Source organism: Neophocaena asiaeorientalis, unplaced genomic scaffold, assembly GCF_003031525.2.
Source record: "Neophocaena asiaeorientalis asiaeorientalis breed wild unplaced genomic scaffold, Neophocaena_asiaeorientalis_V1.1 scaffold134, whole genome shotgun sequence".
Classification (NCBI taxonomy): Eukaryota; Metazoa; Chordata; class Mammalia; order Artiodactyla; family Phocoenidae; genus Neophocaena; species Neophocaena asiaeorientalis.
In genome coordinates this window covers 7,373,097-7,380,037 of record NW_020185339.1, presented here as the reverse complement: position 1 = coordinate 7,380,037, position 6,941 = coordinate 7,373,097, and positions in this window count along the sequence as shown.

The following is a 6,941-nucleotide window of genomic DNA, read 5'->3' as shown; positions in this document are numbered from 1 at the left end:
ACCCCCTTCCTCCCTTCCCCCCTTCCTCCCTTTCCCCTTTCCTTCCTTCCTTCCTTCCTTTCTTCCTTCCTTTCAACACATTAAAAATGTGAAAACCATTCACAGCTTCTGGGCCACACAAAACAAGTTGTGGAAAAGATTTATTTCAATCCAAGAGGGCCAATACAATCATCAATTATTCATAATCCATTTAATTTTAATATTTCAAAATGGACTCACCTTCATGGTCTCTTTTGATAAATGACAACACATTTGTAAGGCTGGTAGAGCTGATGGTTCTCATTTTACTGCTGGGTGGAAGCTGACTCCTAGGGAGCTTAAGTGGATTTCCACACAGTAAGTCAGTGCCACCAGACTTTAATTGGCACGTTCCACTTTAAGGGAGATATGATGATTTGGGAAGGAAGTATAATGCCAAGTAATGTTAATACAGCACTTTGGGGACTTTCCTGGTGGCGCAGTGGTTAAGAATCTGCCTGCCAATGCAGGGGACACAGGTTAGAGCCCTGGTCTGGGAAGATCCCACATGCCACAGAACAACTGAGCCCATGCACCACACCTACTGAGCCTGCACTCTAGAGCCCGTGAGCCACAACTACTGAGCCCGTGTGCCACAACTACTGAAGCCCACGTGCCACAACTATTGAGCCTGCACTCTAGAGCCCACGAGCCACAACTACTGAGCCCACATGCCACAACTATTGAAGCCCGTGCATCTAGAGCCCGTGCTCTGCAGCAAGAGAAGCCACCGCAATGAGAAGCCCACACACCGCAACGAAGAGTAGCCCCCACTCACTGCAACTAGAGAAAGCCTGCATGCACAGCAATGAAGACCCAACACAGCCAAAAATAAATAAAATAAATTTATAAAAAAGAAATATATCACTTTCATAGTGAAAAGGGATGGTCATTTTTTTTTTAAAGATGATGTTGGGGGTAGGAGTTTATTTATTTTTGCTGTGTTGGGTCTTCATTTCTGTGCGAGGGCTTTCTCTAGTTGTGGCAATCGGGGGCCACTCTTCATCGCGGTGCGCGGGCCTCTCACTATCGCGGCCTCTCTTGTTGCAGAGCACAGGCTCCAGACGCGCAGGCTCAGTAGTTGTGGCTCACGGGCCCAGTTGCTCCGCGGCATGTGGGATCCTCCCAGACCAGGGCTCGAACCCGTGTCCCCTGCATTAGCAGGCAGATTCTCAACCACTGCGCCACCAGGGAAGCCCTGGGATGGTCATTTTTAATGTTATGTTTGTAATCCTCCTAAGAATCCTATAAATTTTGTTGGGCAGGAAATAACATTTATAGAGACTTTATAACTGACAAAAACAAGTTTATTTATTTTATCTTCACAGTGAACTCTAGCCTTGGTATGCTTAAAATCTAATTGTCACCCCAGAACCTTATTATTCATACCTTTTAATAATCTGAGCCTTCCTTCTTTTCTGTGAAATGCATTTTTAATCATTAAATGAATTTATAGACAAAATTTATAGATACTTTTATATTAAATCCTGATGATATTTGAACTATAGGAAGCATGTCTATAGCACTCCTTTGCATTGTCTCTGACACCAGAAAAAACTTTTCAGTATGAAATTCTGTAGCATGTGAATAGTGTGTGTAACGTACTTCGTTAACATGGTATGATACTTTATGCTCACCGTTTTTTAATAAAAAGAAAACAATCATGCAGAATATCTTTAATTTTCCCTATAAAACTTTAGATACCACCTTCATATGTTTTAAAGCAGTTCTTTAAAATTAGTAAACAATGGAATCAGACTTCATTTTCTTCAATTAGAAAATTAGAGAAAACAAAAATGTTTGTGTAAAAGGCTATTTTTCATCCTAGAAAATTTGTATTCATAGATAATGAAGAGAATGTTTAGAAGGTTACCGAAGCAATTACATATCCTCAATAAAATAAATTACTAGATATACTTACATGAAAACCCAGTGTAATTTTAAAAAAAATTCTTGTCTATCATCTCCCTTCGATTAAAATACGAAAATCAAAACCACATGTTGGAAGAGTGATGAGTTACATTACTTGCTGCTTTCTTGATGTAATTTACTTGGGCACATATATAACCTAGGGATAGTTTATCTAATTTATGCAGAATAGTAATATCCCATGTAATTTTACCCAATTTCTGCAGGAACTCATTTTGGGCTAACTGCAGTGGTTAATAAATCATTAGAGAGAATTAACTTTGTGTTAGGTGTAATTAATAATCAAGACTTCCAGACTCATTCTTTAAAGCCTTTTATATTAATCAAATTACTCATATTTCTGAAGGCAGCAATAGGCACCATACATATTTTTGCAGGAGATATAAATTGTATCAAGGATAAATATCTTGGAAGTGTAATGACATCTTTTCAAATGGTTTAGCACTTTTCTGTGACTTGCAGGGTAATTTGCTGCAGAACCTGGGTTAAACCGTTGGAAATTTCTTTGCAGTGATTTAATTCTGAAGAGAGCAAAAGAGGGAAAATAGCAAATATTGGAAAAATTTGAAAGAAGTTTGAGTTTGAATCTAACTGGGAAAGGACAAAAAGAAAAATGTATTACAGGATATTTATTGGGGCATGCTTTGAAGAATCTTGTGGTTTTATAATCCTTTCTTTCACAACAAACATTTTAGAGCCTCCTAGGAGAGCTCATCCTTCAAAGTGCATTAACAGATCCATCCTACCGTATGGAAAATTGGTGTAGAGCAGGCAAGGTATACCTTTCTTGATAAGGGTTGATTCACATCTCTCTCAGACTTTGGTTAGTCCTAGGAAAATTTATAAGGAAGACATTCTGGTAAGAATTCTGATATCTCATGTGTGTTAGGCTGGACACACAATAAGTCTGCTAGTAAAATCACAGTTATAAATGTACAAACCACATTGTATAAATGTACATATGTAAAAATGGGTAATTCTAGCATATAAAAAACCATTTCAGATGTTCGTTATCATCCTCCGTGCTCTGGACAGTCTGAGACCCACCTCTGGTTGCTTTGTCCGGTGCTGGTAGCAGCAAGACAGATTTCCAGGCTGCAAAGCAAGGCACGTCAGGTGGACAGTCTGTGCTGCTGAATTTGCTTCCTGACGCACAGCCACCAAGGGCAGTCCCTGGCACACAAGGAAACTCTCTGTTCTTGCTAGCAGGGCCTTACCATGGCTTGGTGCATATAAATTTCGACATCACAATTCTCTCATTACAAGAATGAATCCTACAGACAACTGACCCTAAGAGCTATCTGTGGGAAGCTTAGAACCTTGGCATTCAAGATCATCAGACTGGCTAGAAGGGAGAGTGCCACTAACATATTTGTCCTTTCGACTAAAATATCTTGTTTCTTTATTTGCAATTTAAAACATACTGTGGTATTTCACATCCATCCACACAAATGTCAAGGTTTCTGAATTGTTGTTGTTTTTTTAATGACACTCCAGGGGAAAGAATAATGATATGAAGTAAGTTATATGATGGCCTGGAGGAAGACTGGGAACAAATTCCCCCCACCAATACATATTTTCCAATATCTGACTGATGATTTTTTTTTAAATAACACAAGAAGTAATACAGGCATTGACAATTATGGCAAATGTATTCAAAGTCTGCTGTGGGGTTAACTTGCCATCTTTAGGAGATGTCATATTCAACTTTACCACCACCCAGGATAAAGGTGGGGGGGCGGAGTTCCATCTGGACTTTTTTTTCCCCTTAAAATCGGGGATATTTCTTTGTCTCTACCCATTCATCCAATTCAAAGTACAACAAACTTTGCTACAGAGTGTAAGACGTTCAATACATATAATCATATACAGCTAAGCTAAGTTCCATTACACTGAGTATAAAATTCAGAATATTAGAAAACCTCTCACTGCTTCCTGTTGTATTTAGAACAAGTTTAAAAAGAAAACCTCAACTCTGGATCACGGCCGGCAAGGTCCCATGTGACTTGCCATGTTCACCTCACCTTCTGCATCTCCTTCCCTGTGCTGTAGCGATACTGGCTTTCTTTCTGTTAACGGAACATATGAAGCTTGTTCTCACCTCAGGGCTTTTGTTCTTGCTGTTTCCTCTTTTCCGTGATCTTTATGTGACTGTCTGGTTTTCATTATTTAGTTCTCGTCTCAAAAACTGCTTCCTGGGCTTCCCTGGTGGCGCAGTGGTTGAGAGTCCGCCTGCCGATGCAGGGGACACGGGTTCGTGCGCCGGTCCGGGAAGATCCCGCGTGCCGCAGAGCAGCTGGGCCTGTGAGCCATGGCCACTGAGCCTGCGCGTCTGGAGCCTGTGCTCCGCAACGGGAGAGGCCACAACAGTGAGAGGCCCGCATACAGCAAAGGAAAAAAAAAAAAAAAAAACTGCTTCCCAGAGAGGACTTCCTGGCCACCATAACTGAAGTAGCTAGCCCTCCTGTCACCTCCATCCAATCACCCAATTTTATTTCCTTCGTAGCACTTTTAATTATCTGAAATGAATTACTTTTTAGATACTTATTAACGTCTATCTCCAGCCCTCCTACCTGAACTTCTTGCATAAAAGCCTCATGAGGGTAAGGACTTCTCTATCTTGTCACATTGACCCCAGCACCTAAGTCAATGCCTGGTGCAGAGTGAAAGTAGGATAATTGAGTGAGTTGAGGCTCAATGAGCTAGGAAAACTATTAAAGCATTAAATGGTTTCAGAGGCACTTTTATCACTCATTTATCAATCTATACAGCCTTCCTGTAGGCCCTAATCCTAAGCAATTTGTTAGCCTGTATTAGTCAGGGTAAGAGTTAAACTTACCCTTGTAAGAGTAAGAGATCTCTTAACAGTTATAAGAGAGAAACTCTATAATCTCAGTGGCTCACAGCACAAGTTTATTTTTTGCTCTTATCACACTACAGTGTGTATTTATGGCTGATTGACTTTCATGTGCTCCTCTGGGGACCTAGGCTCCTTCCATCTTGTGGCTCTACCTACTTCTAGAAATTGCTGCTGTCTTCATTTAGTCAACAGGTGGGGAAGGAGACTGGAGAAGACAGACATGCATCTTAACGATTTCATCCACCATGTGGTACCTGTCACCTCACTCTCGTTCCATTGGCCAAATTCAACCATATAGGCCACGTGTGACTGCCAGAGAGACTAGGGAAAGGAGTCGAGCTGTGAGCCAGGAGAAAAGGAAGTAGGATTTGGTGAATGCTGTTAAATTAATTCAACAAGGAGCCCATTAGACTGAGGTGCTCCAATGCCGTAGTGGCCCCCAAAGGCAACCAAAATCTAAGCCTGTAAATGCCCCAAGGTTATGAAATCAAAACACTAAGGACGACCAATTACAAACAGCCAACTAGGCTTTAACTACAGTCAATCAAATAATTTCCTTTCTTTGCGTCCACATTTTCTCTGTTTAAGGCTTTCCCCTGCTCCTGCCTGTGGAGCTCTCCTAACCACTTGTGGTTTGGCACTGAGATTCTAGTCAATTTTTGTTCCAATAAACTCTAAAAAATTTGAGTATGCCTTAGTTTATCCTTTAAAAACACACAGCATAATCCTTGAGGAAAGACTGCCCTCTCTCCCCCACCTCTAGCTATGCTCCAAACTCTTCTTAAAGAACCAGAACCTTCCTTTTGGGATCACCTCTGGTTGTAGGTCCTGATTCAATCAGCTGGTGCTCCTCTGGGATGCACCCCCTATCCCCCGAAATCCTGTTTGCTTTCATCTGCTTTTAGCCAGGCAATGTTCTTGGTGTATTTATTAAATGTTCATTTTAATGCCTCTGAGCCTCCGACATTGATTCCCTGGTCTTGGTCATAGTTTCATCTAATAGCTGGTGCCTTCCACCTGTATTTCTCATATCCCTGACTCCTCACATCACGTCTGCAATTAACTTTGTATGGCTCTATCACCCCTCTACTCCTCTGCACCAGATCATTTGCATTCAGTTCACTCTATCCTTTTTTGCAATCTCTCCATTGGGAGGACTTTCCATATATTTCTTCACGTTAACTGCAGCACCTTTTCCCCTAAGAAGTCTAGACAGTACTTTAAAACTCCCTTTTACATTGTAGCATCATCTTTATGAAAATTGATCATCACATTTTGGGGAGTTTCCCATAGCCATTTATCAAAGCCTGCTTTGATAATAGCAACATGGTAAAATTATGAAGGGGAAATAGTATGTGCTTTGGGACTAAAGAGATCTGGGTTTAAATCCATGTTCTAATTTGTTAACTGAAGCATCCTGTGGAGATGGCGATAATGTTATTACACAGATTTATTGTGAGGATTAATTAAAATAAGAGTGCTTAGTATATAGCAGTTTCTCAATAAATATTAATGGGTAAACCTACTGCCTTCAGTTATGATTCCTACTCATAGATGGGAAATGGGATCAGTAATATAAGATATGGCAAAATGGAACAAATGACTAATTTGACTTTATGATGGCATGCAGTCTCTGAATGAAAGTTTTGCTTTGCACAATGAGTAGTCAGGAGTCAGGAACTGGTTCATGAAGTCTGCAATCTGACAGTAGCAGCCTAGGGAAAACCCAAGCCACAGAGTGTAGGTCTGCACAGGCCGTGCACTGCACAACTCAAGGGGGTGCCATTCCCATAGCTAACAACGTGAATAACACCTCTGGGAGCTGTTCGGTGAAAGAGTCCTGGGGAAAATTGGTTGGATTTGGTTGAAATAATTCTCTTGATATCTTTCATTACAATTCACAGAAATAAGATTTTCCAGCTAAGGTATGCTTCGAATTACTCAAACTCTGCTTAATTATATTTGCTCGTTTAAAAAATATAAAACAGATGAGAGTAACAGGATCAAAAAGTTAACATTTACATGTGCAAATGATTGGAAACATTATTTACCTAAATTTAATTACTTTTTAAACTTGGTAGAGTAGGCTGTCAAGTTAATACAAACTCACTGATCAAGAGGAAATGAAAATGAG